At 39.7% G+C, this 15,398-nt stretch overlaps 1 protein-coding gene across 2 annotated transcripts in view; it reads right to left on the minus strand.

The window, feature by feature from the left end:
* The window catches only part of SOBP (sine oculis binding protein homolog), a 160,565-nt gene that overhangs the window by 118,818 nt on the left and 26,349 nt on the right, over positions 1-15,398 (minus strand). The window lies entirely within an intron of this gene.

Genomic DNA, 15,398 nt, shown 5'->3' on the forward strand with positions numbered 1-15,398 from the left:
GTGTCCTCAGGGAAGCACGGGCCTGATTTAAATTCTCCTCCGTGGGATATGGTTTGTGGTCCCTGGATGGGGGGATGGTAATGGGGGTGCAGCCATGAGACCTGAGGTCACAAGGCTGCCCAGATCATTCTCAGCCAGATTTGTGGTCCTCACGGCTCCTGGAGGACCTGTCACCCATGTCATGGGCATGCTCAGAATGATGTTAGGTGGTATGCAAATATTTTCAATATTTAAAGTACTGTCTTTCTTTTCCTTTGTAGGAGAAAAAAAGTTTAACTAGCACAACAAGGCCACGAGATCACAAATATTACTCCTTAAAACAAAGGCTTTTAAAGTGAGGTGGTTAATAAAATATATTGAGTAAATCATAGTGCAGGTGGTAAGAACTTAGGACAAAAATGTGATGGTGATATTCAAATGACTGAAGTCTGGGAAACATGGGCCTCTTTGCGGGGGAATAATAGGAGACTTTCAGTAGAAGTCTAAGAAATATTTCCTTGCTGCCTCCTAAGGGCTTTTGCTGTATCTTGAGCTTTCTCAGTCCTCCCAATTGAAAATGTGCGTGTATATGACTGATTGCCACTATTAGCCACATCTCTTCTTCCTTTATGGATTTTTTTCTTGTACTAACCCAGACTCATGCTCCAGACATGAATGGTAATCACAAAATCCCCAACAAGCTCTGGTAAAGTGTTGTCTGATTTCTGAATAAAATCCCCCAAAGACTAATTGCTAAGCAAGGCCTGGTCCATGAGTTGTTGACATATTCATGGTTCATAGAGTCTGTCATGCAATCATTCCATTTCCAAGGAAAAGATTTGGTTTGAGGCAGTGCGGTCATCAGCCTGCAAAATTAGAAGCAAACTAATTTGTAGTCCAGTGATATGGCTTTTTTCCCCCTTGAGTGTCATCACTCAGAACTATGTGCAGCATTTTATTTACCTTAATGGAATAAATATTGTCATTTTCATGACTATTTTGATTTCAAAAATACATATTGTGATTTATTGGTTAATTATCAAATGAGATGGTGTAAAAATGACCTTTCATGTTAATCAAACATTTTTGATAACATAACTTTCTTTAAATGGAGTCATAACATGAATTCAAATGTCACACAATTACTGCATTTAATAATTTTTTCTATTCAAAGAAAGCTTTACTTATATTTTATATGATTTCCAATATGGCATCTGTCTATATATAGACATTTTACATGATAGGAAAAAACTAACAAAACTCTACAATTTACCTTAGAGTATGAAGCAGTTTTTAAAATTAGATTAGATAGTATATTTTAAAAATAATCATTACTAAACTAGCACTAGTAGTTTCTATTTTTCCCAATCGATTAGTTGCTTTAAAATCTTAAATTCCTGAAAAAGAAGTTGATATTAGCAGAATTCTCACAAATGATCCGTTGGCAATAAGCTTGATTCTGGTGAAATCTGTAAGGAAAAACATTTTGTGGGGGAAATTATTTGGCCTCACAGTTCAAAGAGGAGACCCCACTTCCCAAGGAGCCATTTTAGAACATGCATTAGGTTCCCCTCATTGTTTCTTCCTTTAAATAGTCTAGTTTGGGAAACAAAACATAAGATTTTTAAGTCCTAGATCTTTAACTATAATGGATTAAAACTGAGAAGACAAAGGGCAGAGAGCAAAGCTATAACAAGGCCGCGCACATAGCCGGTGCTCCAGCCTGGCCTGGAGGAATGACGGTTGGGGCAAAAAGGCAGCTCACAGGTCTTTCTCGTGCTTCACTCCATCATCACCAGACAGACCCACGTGTCATTTTTTTAAGGGGAGGCAAGGATATTTTCTTACAACAGACCTAACAAATAAACAAAAAGTAGAATTTTAAAGCAGATTATTTTTATAAATCATTTTTACTACAAAGTAACAAGGTGGGAAAATGAAACAAAAGACATTGTGCACTTTCGTTTTGTATCTGGCAGTTGGAAAACTCTTAGAATGGTGGTTAGCATCTGTCTTGTTAAATAATTCAGTATTCCCATCGTTTTTCATAGAATTCCATTTCATAAAGGCAAACACTTTGGAAAACTTCCACCAGATTTCTCCCTTTCTGTCATCAAATTGTTATCAATGGCTAATGATCCAAAGAAGAGTCTGACTAAGTGGGTTATTCCAAAAATTCAAGCAAATATTTTCCGATATCTCAGGTATTCTCATCTTAATAAAGCTATTTATATTAATATTATATTTAAGAAACTAAGAAACAAATGTAATTATCTAAATTAACTTTGTCAGCTAAAACATAGCTCAAAATTCTGCCGCCAGACATGAGATCATACCCCGTGTTAAACAGTCTGACCATACCCCTAGAAAAGTGAACTTTTCTTAAGTGCTTAAAACCAAAGGGATTGGTTCATTTCAACAACCACATCTTTTTTTACCTGAATGATGTGCGTGCCTTACATTGGCAAAATAGAAGGCCCCAGCACTTTAGTTTTTCTAACCTGATCTGCTTTAAAAAATTTTTTTATTTAAAAAAATATTTCTTCAAGCTACAGAAAATCTGATTTCCTATCATATTTATGCTAACGGTCTATGCCATTAGAGACTTGAGATTACCTCAAAAAAGATTCACACAATAGATTTTTCCCTACAGCCATTAGCCTGTGTATTTTTCATAATGAACAATGCAACAAGAAACACAAAATATTTACAGCATTAAATCACATTCCCAAAGCGAATAGTTTGTATAACATGATAAAATTTTCATATGATAATATCGTATAAATATGCATCAGTAAAAATATGCATGTTTCAATTAATCATGAAAAGTTTGTACCACCTCTTTAGGATTTAATTAAGCAAAATGTTTAGGGCATTTTCTTTCCAATCCAATGTTCAAAGAGCTATAGAATATTATTCTACTTTATACCCCAGAAGGAGAAGTTCAGGTTAATTACTCTGAGATGAAATCAAAATTGTATTTATTTATCATAGTGCAGAGAAGTATGAGATCAAGCATTTCTGGAATGCCTTGCTGAAGCTGTTTGAGAAATTGCCTTATCTGGTGACTTTCAAAAATAAGGATGGCCATTGGTCAGTGATCTTCTAGGGACATTTAAACTGGCTATGAATATGCATACTAACTTATCTGACCAGAGCCCAAAGAAAATCAGGGGGGTCTTAACGGACCCCAAGCTATTAAACTGTATATTTACCACCCCTTTGTAACTTTCGTGGGACTGGAAGACTGAGGAAACAATCTGAAAGTATTGCTGGTGGTATTTCTCTCCTCCAACCATTCCTAGAATGCACACGTCCAGATAATCATTTTGAGACCTGAATTATATTTGAGATAAATTGCAAGGCAGTCTGAAGTGCCTCCTCTGTGTTCCCCACGCCATGAGACAAAAGTATGGCACAAAAAGAACCGTGTCAATCCATGCCTTGGAGCAGCTATATGAAGAACAGAATAAAGATGCAGCCTGGAAGCCAGGCAAGAAACTAGGATTAAAGTTTGCTTCCTTTGCAGTCCTTCTTGGAATACTTCAATTCTAAAAACTTTCAAGCAGTCCAATGTAAAAGTGCTACAGAAGCTTCTATACAATTCCCTGTGTTCTAGAAGTGAACATACAAGGAAACCCACAGAAAATTTGGACCACCGAGCTAAATGGAAAATAATCATAACTAGCCATTATTCAGTACTTAGTAGGTGCCAGGCACAGGGCAAAGTTCTCCAAATCCATCATTTAATCTTAATCACAACCACCAGCCTCCAGGTAGATATTAACATTATCCCCATTGTACAGATGGAGAAAGTGAGGTTTAGAGGGTAAGTAATTTGTTCCAAATCACACAGCCAGTAGATACCAAAGCCTGGATGAAGACCAGGCCAGCTGACTCCAGGGCCCAAGCTCTCAACCGCTACACCTGAGAGACCACAGCCTTTCTAAGCATGTGCAATCACACACCATCCACATAGACTTCCCGCCACAAAAAGGACTAAAAGCTGTCGCAGATTCTGCTATTCACACAGCACACTGCTCCATGACACACTAATAGACAAAGAAAATAGAATCAAAAAGGTCCAAACGTCTTTGAGGAGACAGCTGAAGTGTTACCTAATCGATATTTCTTGATTGATTTTTTCAAAAAACAAGTTCAAGGCCCGCAGTGCAAGCCTTTACTTTTTTATGACTATAAGACATAGATTTGCTGCAAAAATCCTGTCTGAGCTTGCACCAGCAAGTGCTACTTAAACATTAAATGATGAGACAGAACCAATAGTACCTGGATCTCAAGAAGCAGTCAATCTACCCACAGGCAAGCAATGCTCCTGTCAGCTTTCTCTTTTTTAAGAGGGGGCATCACAGCAGGACATGGATAAAATTGACTTTCCATGGGGGTGAAATGGGGAGGCCACTTAATCTGTAATTTCAAAGGCACCAATAAGATATCCTAGCTTCAAAAATTATCCCTCAACTGCTAAGATTAAATTCTACCATTAGAGAGTCATTTCTTTGGCTAAATTTTCTTATATCCCATTAAAACACAAATTGCCTGAAAGCAAGAAGGCTAGACATTATTTGTCTATAACGATCTATGCCTTAAAATGAGTGATTCTTTCTGAAGAGCAAGTTCCACAGAGAGTGGAAAGAAGGACTGAGGACAGGGTTCCAATGAGAAAGGTGGAAGGCAGAGAGGGGAGAGGCTAGGGCACAAGAAGCCTCTGGTCACTGCTTTGCTAACATTTAGCCTTGGGCATATAGCTAAAGCAAGCTGAGGGCAGACAAGCAAAGGCAGAGTGGACAGAAAAGATACTGTCTGATCATACTGTAGCACAGTGTCAAATATTTTCAGAGTGCCCTTCAGATGTGAACATAAAGACGTTGAAGGAGGTGGGAGCAACGGCATATAGCTATAGATTGCTAGAAAAGAAAAGCAACAGGCAGATCCACTTATTCCCATCTGAAGTGGGTGACTTTCTTTTTAAGCAAATGAAGTCACAGATTACACTGCTTTGCAAACCTAAGTCACTACTATTTGAAAGACAGTGTGGTGGCGTGCCGAGAGATGGAGCCAGAGGATGTTGGTGAAAATACTAATACTGCCTCTTCTAGTTGTGCAACGTGGCCAAGTCACTCAAGAGACAGTAATGCCGACCCTAACTATAGCCATGGTGAGGACCAAATGAGAGAAAGTAGGCGTATTCTACATGTAAATGAGCCTCCCTTAGAATTACTACTGGCAATTAGAGCCATAAGGAGAGGGTAAGTGTTAGCTGTATGCAATCTGGAGAGACGGATGACCAGGCACCAGTCTCTTCCACCATATCCCCTCTCATGAATGATATCTGTAGAACCACTATTTTTGAATACAGAGAACAACCCAGTAACTGGTTAAATTTCACTAACTCAGCCTATTTAAGAGGAGAGCCAGGGCCGGCCCTGTGGCTTAGCGGTTAAGTGCACGCACTCCGCTGCTGGCGGCCCGGGTTCGGATCCCGGGTGCGCACCGACGCACCGATTCTCCGGCCATGCTGAGGCTGCGTCCCACATACAGCGACTAGAAGGATGTGCAGCTATGACACACAACTATCTACTGGGGCTTTGGGGGAAAAAATAAATAAATAAAAATTTTAAAAAAAAAGAATATGACGTTTAAAAAAAAAAAAAGAGGAAAGCCATTAGATTTAATAAAACCTTCACTTAGTTATTCCTTTAAAAAAATTACTTAACTTGAATTCATAGTTGACAAAGTGTTGCCAAATATATCACTGTACTGCCAGATATTCTGTAATTAATAATGGGAATTCTTTGTAATTATTACATCAACTATCCACACATGGGTGGATCTTTCTACGTGCCTGAAAAGTTTGCTCTTTTAAAAAGTATCATAGTAACTACTGAAAATGTCTGCCATCTTGGTAACTGAACTATCAAAAATTGCCAAGTAATAGAGTCTGAATTAATAAAATTTTAGTGCACTTATTTCTCATTAAAAAGACAGATGTAGTTAAATAAGAGTTTCCATACAACTATGATTCTTTGTAGTACCTAAAATTATCCCTATTTATGTTTTGGAAATACAAATATTTGAAGTAGTTTCAAGAATTTAAATAGTTCACACCTCTCTAAATAGGGTAGTACTTAACCCCAAAATAAAATCTAAACCTCTATACATAAACTAAAATTTGGTTCCAGTAAGTAAAAAGAGTAAGCACATATTAACACAAAATGACAGAAAAACTGTAGAATTTAAAATTAATTTTCAATTTTCTAGTGGAACTTTTCTAGCCAATTTTTAATTATTTATATATGTATGAGAGAGATATATATATAAAAGATGTGACTCCAGAACTAATTAAAAATTTACACGTAGGTCCCTGCACTAGGTAACTGGTCAAGAATGCTGAGTTGAATAGGACATGGTTCTGCTCCAAAGAGAACAGATAGAAATGTGCGTGACTCATTATATGACAGACAGAATGTGGTAAGAGAGAGGTTCAGAGACCTGTTAGAGCCCAGAAGTCACAGCATTTGAGTTGGGTCTTAAAGGATTTAGAGGGCAAGAAAGTTCAAGAGGAGGAGAGAAATGACAGAGGAACAGCAGTAGCCTGGATGTGGCAGACAGGCTCACGGATGGAGGAGTCCTGAAGTCACCCAGCTGACCAAGACTGTATGAAGAGAAAAGTAGGAGATTAAACTGGGGCTGGTGGGCCTGAACAAGGAGTCCCTTGACTGTCCTTTTGCTGTGGGGCAGGAGGGGCTCATTTGTATTCCACAGGTAAGAAGGAGTTCCTGAATGTTTCTCAGTAGGACATGATAGGCTCAGAGATGTGCTGAGAAATGTTACTCCAGCAGGGTGGATCAGAATTCGGAAAGACTGGAATCTTGTTCCACATCTAGAAGCCTCAGTAAGCAACATGAGAGCAGGTCCATGTCTCATCACCTTTGTGTGTTCAGTGCTTAAGCACACAGCAGTGCTTAACCCACATTGAATGAAAGAATAAACGGATGGATGGATGGATGGATGGATGGATGGATGGATGGATGGATGCAGAGGAAAGGAGACGAGGTTCTGAACCTAGAGAGTGACAGTGGAAATGAAAAGGAGAGTACAGTTTTAAGAGTGAGACTAAAACAATTACCAAAATGTAGGCATGTAACTCATCCAGAAATAATTCAAATTTCAGAGACTTCATCTCCCTGTGAGTCTAGTCAAAGCAGACCAGGGAAAAGTCCAAAGAGTCCTTTGTGGAAACTGACTCTGTAGCCAAGTTCGGACAAAGTGAATTTGCTTTACTTCCAGTGTCCCTTCCTCACTTATTTTCCCAGCATTCAAACAAAGAAGAAAAATAAAAGGAGAGATCCCATAAAGTCACAAAACAGTAATTCTCTCTTGAATACCGTACTGAACTTGGATTCTTTAACAAGACACTGCTAACTTGACATTAACTTGAATATCCCCCCATAATTTCACTGACTTGCCAGTGAACGGGCTTCTTCTTGTAAGTCTCCTCGACAACCTCACCTCCACTTCCCAGTACTCACTATAGAGAGTCTATCTTTCCTATATACTCACCCTGAGAAATGGAATAAGAAGGAAGAGGGCAGAACTCAAGAGTAAGGAAAACCCAGAGTCCTCTATGCGACATTTCCCAAAACACGTTCCACAGAACACTAATTCCGTGGGTTAGTGTTCTACTAACTACTAACTAATACTAAAATGGGTTAGTGTTCTACTAACTACTAACTAATACTAAAATGGGTATTATTTTCAAAAAGACTTCTTTGGTCAAATATGTATGGACAACACTGGGCTAAACAAAGTTAAGCTCTTTACTGTAAGACTTTTTGGTCCCACCAATGTATAATTAGGAATCTTCAAGAGGCAGATAGAATGTGCTGTATTTCACAAATTTGGCCATGGACATACCTTTTCACAGAGAATCCACAAGACTGGACTTCTGAGGAAGTCTCCCTGGGATGTGCTGCTCCACTGCCCTACATTAGCAGTGAAGCATGAGCACTTCCATGTGGGTCATTAATTCTCAGGAAGGTTTCTCCTCTTTTGCCCAGAATTGGATCCTCCATTGCCAGGAGCCTCCTTTGTCACACTAGGCAGAAAGACAAGGCCTGCAGCCCTGTGGCCAGTGCTGGGCATGCTGACCAACACCTACTAGTCCTCAATAAACACCACCAGACTGAACAAAGACACCTATGGTTCACAAAATCCTGTGGTGTCTGCTACATGCATCAACTACAGAGAAGGCAACACTTTTCCTGTCAAGTCCTACAGAGAAAATGGCAGAAATCAACAATAAGGCAATGGGACAGTAATAATACTGCTCTGAGCAGACTGAATAATTCATGTTCATTGGGTAGTTGCCATAGACAAGGAGTTCAAGTAAAATCTTGTGCCCCATCCTGAACCCTGGATCTGACCCTCTGACCAATCTAAGATGCCCTGGGACAATGAAGCTGCAATCATGGGTTTGCTCTCCCCTGGACCTCTCTCTCCTACATGGCTGAAGTTCCCTCACTAAGCCCCAGCATCTAGCCAATGAGTACATGTGATTAGGACAAGAGAGCAAGGTCAAAAAGTATGCACCAACAAACCCATCACTGCTGGAAAAGCAATTCCAAGCCCGTCCTGTGTAGAGGGGCATCACGTCCAAAGAAATACAAATGGCAGCATATTATGACTAAAGGGTCAAGCTGCTTTTCATAGGACCTCAGAGCAAGAAAAGTATTCCTATCACCTACTATTTATCTGAAAGGTTCATTTCCCCTTCTGAAATCTGGTTGTCCCATTAATTACACTTAATGGGCCCCTCAGTGGTTGACAAATGTCCCCAGAAGGGAAACCTTGATTATAGACAAAGGATTCATTTATTTATTCAACTTTGTGCCAAACACTATACTAGGAGCTGGAAATACACTGGCAAACAAGACAGACATGATTCCTGTCCTCAAGGAGCTTTCTATGGCTGCCCTCAGTGTAAAATGCCAACATGCAGTAGAAAAGGATCATGGAAAAGCCAGGCCTGCTCCCAGGGCTCTGTCACCACCAGCGGTCATAGGAGCCAGGTGTTCTCGGTGACCACAGAGAAGGGCATAAACAGCCCCAACACAACTGACCAGCAGGCCAAGTCCCACCTCTCAGCATTCTGGGCAGTCCTGCCAAGCAGCATACCATGCTGGGGCTACCATCCTGGGGAAGGTGAGCTGACAGGGTAGAGACTCGGGTCAAAAGGACACATGGGAGGGGTTAAGCATTCACGTGAAGTGCTGCTTTTCTTCCCCTCAGGCCCTCTTCTTCCCTCCACGCCCCGAACTGCAAGTTCAATAGATTGAAGAATAAGAAGAACTTCACTCATAAATTCATTAAAAGAACCAAGGTGAACCTGCTGGAACATAATTTACTTCCTTCTTCATCCCTCCCATCTTGAAATATTTATTTAGATCTCTTGAATGAGAGTAATTAATGGTCGAAGGACTCTCTGAAGGGGCCCCATGCCAATCCCTACTCAGGAATGTGATGAGACATAACATGCCAACACAGCCCAGCTATGGGAAAGGTGGAGGGCACACCAACTGGAAATCTTTCAGAGTCCTCTCTTTGTACATATTCCCCTTGGGCCATATCATCCACGTACTCCTGTGACTCCAGTTACCATCCTTAAGATGAAGATTTCCAAATCAACACAGTTATCTCCCATGACATATTATTTCCAATTGCCTCCCAGACATCTAAACTCATCGTGTCCAACACTGCCCACACACCCCTCCCCGTAATCTGCCCCTTTATTGTGTTTTGCATCTCAGTTCCTGGCCCTACCATCCATGCAGTTACCTGCTAGCAGAAATCTGGCATCTTTCCTGCTGCTTCCCACCACCTTCCCTCCCACATTCTGATTAATCACAAGGTCGTCTGAAATATTTTCATAACATACCTCCTCATTCATTCATTCATTCAATATTTATTGAGTCTACTTATGTACCAGACACAGTTCTAGGTGCCCTGTCCCCATGGAGTTTACTGCTGTCCATTCCAGTGAAACCACCGACACTTCTTGCCCATACCACATGGTGCCCCTATCTCACTCCCATCCAGTTCATTCCCTCCACTCTGGATGTGAGGAATTCTTTGAAACACAAATCTCATCACTGCATTCACCTGCTCAAAGCCCTTCAGTGTTATCCACTGCCCTCAAGAAGAAGCTGGAACTCCTCAGTGTGGCCTCCCTGGCTCCCAGGACCAGGCTAGCCTCTCAGCATGTCTACTCTTGGGGCTCCGGCTTCTTTTACTTTCCTTGAGGCTCTGTCTCCACTGTGAGCCTTTCCAAGTGTTGTTTCCTCACCCACAACCTCAAAATCCTTGACTGGTTCAGTCCTGCTGCTCCTTCACATCTTATCTTAAACCTCATCCTAGAGAGGCCTTTCCTGACCCTAAACCTGGTCAGATCCCACAGCACTCCTGACTTGATCATCATCAGACCTGACTGAAATTTCTTTTTAATGTCTGTCCCCTCCACCAGTCAGTGAGCCAATTAAGACAGTGACCATGTCTGTCTTGTTTACTAGAATGAAATGTCTGACTTTGGGGCTCAACATAAGGAAAAGAAAAAGCAGAATCCTTACTAGGTGCACCTTGGGTGGTTGGACGCCCTGCAGGGCAGGAAAGCAGGGGGAGCCAAGGACACCATCTTTGGTAATCACTCAGAACAAAGTTGCCTTAGAGGGAAACACCAGTGAAAAGCCCCAGAACAGAATGCAATCATTATTTCCACTCTCTTTGGCCAAGTTCACGAACTAAGTCTTCTCAACTTAACAGGAACTTTGAGAAGTCAGCATTGGGAATGTCCCTAGAATAACAAGAGTTACCAACTCCACCACCACTTCTCTCTCTTAACCAAACTTTATTTATACCTTCAAATAATTAATAGCAAACAGTTCAGTCAAGTCTAGGTTAATTCCAGAAACACAGCCATCCTCCACAAGCAAGGGAAAGCTGACATTTCCTCTTATTTCCTGTTAGCATCTTAGTTCCTTGATGACCTGGGGCTGGGTGTTCTGAAAGTATTATTCTAGCTAGGTCATACCCCCAAGAAGAGTTTCCATAATGCCAAGAGAAGTTCTCGGCTGCCTCAGGAATCACAGGAGTGTGTGATTTAAGAATCCATGTTTAGATGGTGTCCCCACTTCAGAAGTGAGTTTTGGCCCTGATTCTGCCATTAATGCAACTGAGTGACCTTGAAAAGGTCATTTAGCCTCTCCAGGCCTTATTTTCGTCATCTGTAAAAGAAGGCATTTAGCTAGATGATCTCCTTGGTCCCTCCTAACTAAAATTCTAGGATTCTAAATCTCTCAAAATAACAAGATCCATTTAAAGGAGTGCTGGCAGAGGATATTCTTTTTCCTTTCCTCTTTTTCTTGAACTCCTGACTTAACTTTTCCCTTTTTTCTCCTGTGTAGCCACCACTGTTGTCCCTTACCCTTACCACAAGAAGTTTAGAAAATCTTTGGCTGACAGGACAACTTTATAAGTGGTCCTTTCTGAGCTCTCCAACATTTGCACCACCAAGAATCTGGTACCCTCTTTTACTCCTTTGTTATATATTTATGCTTGACTTTAACAGGAAAAACATTAATGTTCACAAAATTCTAACTTTACATTCTTTTCCATTAATTTCTGATCTTTCATTGCAGACTTCCACACGTGGTATTTTATTCTGAGTTTCCCAGAAAACAGAATCTGAGACGACGACTTGCATGCAGCTAGATTATTGGGCATGTGATTCCAGGAAGTAGGAGTGATGGACAAGGGGATGAACTTGATGAGGAGGAAGAGCCAACATAACGACGTCTTACTGAGTTGGCCACTGCTAAGGGAGACTGGTGTTCAATCATAAAGAACATTTTTTGGAGTTTATGAAATGCATTTTATAACTGTTCACCCAGGGGACAAAAGGAGGAAGAATTTATTCATCAACTCTCATGCCCCATCAATCTAGTGTGTTAATTTCCCCACACTTCTGGTTTGTGCATGTGTAAGTGAGTGCTGAAAGGACTTACAGGATGCTCAAGCTGCCATATCAGAGAAGCCCCAGAGCAAGAAGCTAGAGACATATGCCACAGGCGTGAGGCAAGGCCCTTTCAAAGTACTACAGCAATCACTGGAGTAAGAAGTGGGGCCAAGAGGATCTGAAGTGGTGCAAGAGGTGTCCCATACACAGAGCTGTCCTCACTGTAGAGCCTGGTTTCCCAACCATGGCACTATTGACATTTTCAGCCAGATAATATCTTGTTGTGGGGCTCTCCTGTGCATTGTAAGATGTTTAGTAGCACCCCTGGCCTCTACTCACTATATGCCAGTAGCAGCCCCTCTCCCAATTGTGACAACCAAACATATCTCCAGATATTGCCAAATGTCCCCTGGAGGGCAAAGTTACCCCTGATAAGAACCACTGTTATGAAGTATTGTATATCCTACTTTTGTCACTCACCCAGCACCCTTCATTTCTCTCCACTTTACACCACATCAAAAGCAGCTCTCAAGTGGACCACTGTAAGGGATATTTATGCCTTATGCTTACCACTTAATTTATAAGCTTCACCATGGTATATTTCATTTAAATAGACGATAATTCCTTAAGAATAAGGAAGGATGACATTTTAAATACTTGATTTGAGAAAGCTATGAACAGACTAGATACAGATTTAAAATGTTAAAATTACATTCTAGGGCTTAGTTGCTTAAATCAGGAGAAGGAGTTAAAAACCTTTTTTGAAATCTAAGTCTCTAAGTCAAGGACTCAATATTTTTGAGACAAGGATCTTTGTCTCTGAATTATGCATACACTCACAATTTCACATTCAACTTCCAAGCCCACCCTCACTCACCTAAGCCCATCCAAGGAACCCCTAGGAGACTATGCTAACTACTGTTGATGAACATTTGGATTATTTCCAGTCTTTAGCTCTTAGGAATAAATGTTACTATGAAGGTTCTTCTATATGTCTTTGGCACACATATACACACATTTATGTTGATTACATATCTAGGATAGAATTATTGGATAATAGGATATATGTATGTTCAACACTAATAGATATTGGCAATCAGCTTTCAAGAGTGGTTATACTGATTACACTCTCACCAGCAAGGCATGAGAGTTCTAGTTGTGCCATATCCTCAACAGTTGGTATTGTCGGTCTTTTTCATTTTAGCCATTCTAATGTTTGTGTACTGGTATCTCATTATTATTTTTAATTTTATTTCCCTAATGACTAATGAGGTTGAATAACTTTTAATATGTTTATGGGCCACTTGGATATTTTCTTTAGTGACATGCCTATTCACATTTTTTGCCCATTCTTCTTTTGGGCTCTTTTCTTTTTTATTTATAGGAACTCTTAATACATTATGAATATGAGTCTTGTGGGATATGCATTACAAATATCATCTCCCACTCAGTGACTTGCCTTGTCATTCTTTTGAAAGATGTCTTTTAATCAACAGAAATTCTTAATTTTAAGTCTATTTAATCAACCTTTTTCTTTATGGTTAGTGCTTTTAGTGTGTAGTTTAAGAAATATTGGCCTATATCACTGATGAACATGGATGCCAAAATCCTCAACAAAATACTAGCAAATCGCATACAACAATACGTTAAAAAGATTATACACCATGATCAAGTGGGATTTATTCCAGGTATGCAGGGATGGTTTAACATTCACAAATCAATCAACGTAATACACCACATTAATAAAATGAAGAACAAAAATCACATGATCATCTCAATAGATGCAGAGAAAGCATTTGACAAGATACAGCATCCATTTATGATAAAAACTCTGAATAAAATGGGGATAGAAGGAAAGTACCTCAACACAATAAAGACCATATATGAGAAACCCACAGCTAATATCATCCTCACTGGTGAAAAACTGAAAGCTATCCCTCTAAGAACAGGAACCAGACAAGGATGCCCACTGTCACCACTCCTATTTAACATAGTATTGGAAGTCCTAGCCAGAGCAATCAGGCAAGAGAAAGAAATAAAAGGGATCCAAATTGGAAAGGAAGAAGTGAAACTGTCACTATTTGCAGACGACATGATCTTATATATAGAAAACCCTAAAGAATCCACCAGAAAACTTTTAGAAGTAATAAACGAATATGGTAAAGTTGCAGGATACAAAATCAACATACAAAAATCAGTTGCATTTCTGTACACTAACAACGAAGTAGCAGAAAGAGAAATTAAGAATACAATCCCATTTACAATTGCAACAAAAAGAATAAAATACCTAGGAATAAACTTAACCAAAGAGGTGAAAGATCTGTACACCGAAAACTATAAAACATTTCTGAAAGAAATTGAAGAAGACACAAAGAAATGGAAAGATATTCCGTGCTCTTGGATTGGAAGAATTTAACATAGTTAAGATGTCCATACTTCCTAAAGCCATCTATAGATTCAATGCAATCCCTATCAAAGTTCCAACAACATTTTTCACAGAAATAGAACAAAGAATCCTAAAATTTATTTGAAACAACAAAAGACCCCAAATAGCTAAAGGAATCCTGAGAAAAAAGAACAAAGCTGGAGGTATCACACTCCCTGATTTCAAAATATACTACAAAGCTATAGTAACCAAAACAGCATGGTACTGGCACAAAAACAGACACACAGATCAATGGAATAGAATCGAAAGCCCAGAAATAAACCCACACATCTATGGACAGCTAATCTTTGACAAAGGAGCCAAGAACATACAATGGAGAAAAGAAAGTCTCTTCAACAAATGGTGTTGGGAAAACTGGATAGCCACATGTAAAAAAATGAAAGTGGACCCTTACCTTACACCATGCACAAAAATTAACTCCAAATGGATTAAAGACTTGAATGTAAGACCTGAAACTATGAAACTTCTAGAAGAAAACATAGGCAGTACGCTCTTCCACATCGGTCTTAGCAACATATTTTCAAACACCACATCTGACCGGGCAAGAGAAACAATAGAAAAAATAAACAAATGGGACTACATCAAACTAAAAAGCTTCTGCACGGCAAAGGAAACCATCAACAAAACGAAAAGACAACCTAACAATTGGGAGAAGATATTTGCAAACCATACATCTAATAAGGGCTTAATCTCCAAAATATATAAAGAACTCATGCATCTCAACAACAAAAAAACTACCAACCCAATTAAAAAATGGGCAAAAGACCTGAACAGACATTTCTCCAAAGAAGATATACAGATGGCCAACAGACACATGAAAAGATGTTCAAAATCACTAACTATCAGGGAAATGCAAATCAAAACTACAATGAGATATCACCTCACGCCCGTCAGAATGGCTATAATTAACAAGACAGGAAACAACATGTGTTGGAGAGGATGTGG

Source organism: Diceros bicornis, chromosome 23, assembly GCF_020826845.1.
Source record: "Diceros bicornis minor isolate mBicDic1 chromosome 23, mDicBic1.mat.cur, whole genome shotgun sequence".
Taxonomy (NCBI): domain Eukaryota; kingdom Metazoa; phylum Chordata; class Mammalia; order Perissodactyla; family Rhinocerotidae; genus Diceros; species Diceros bicornis.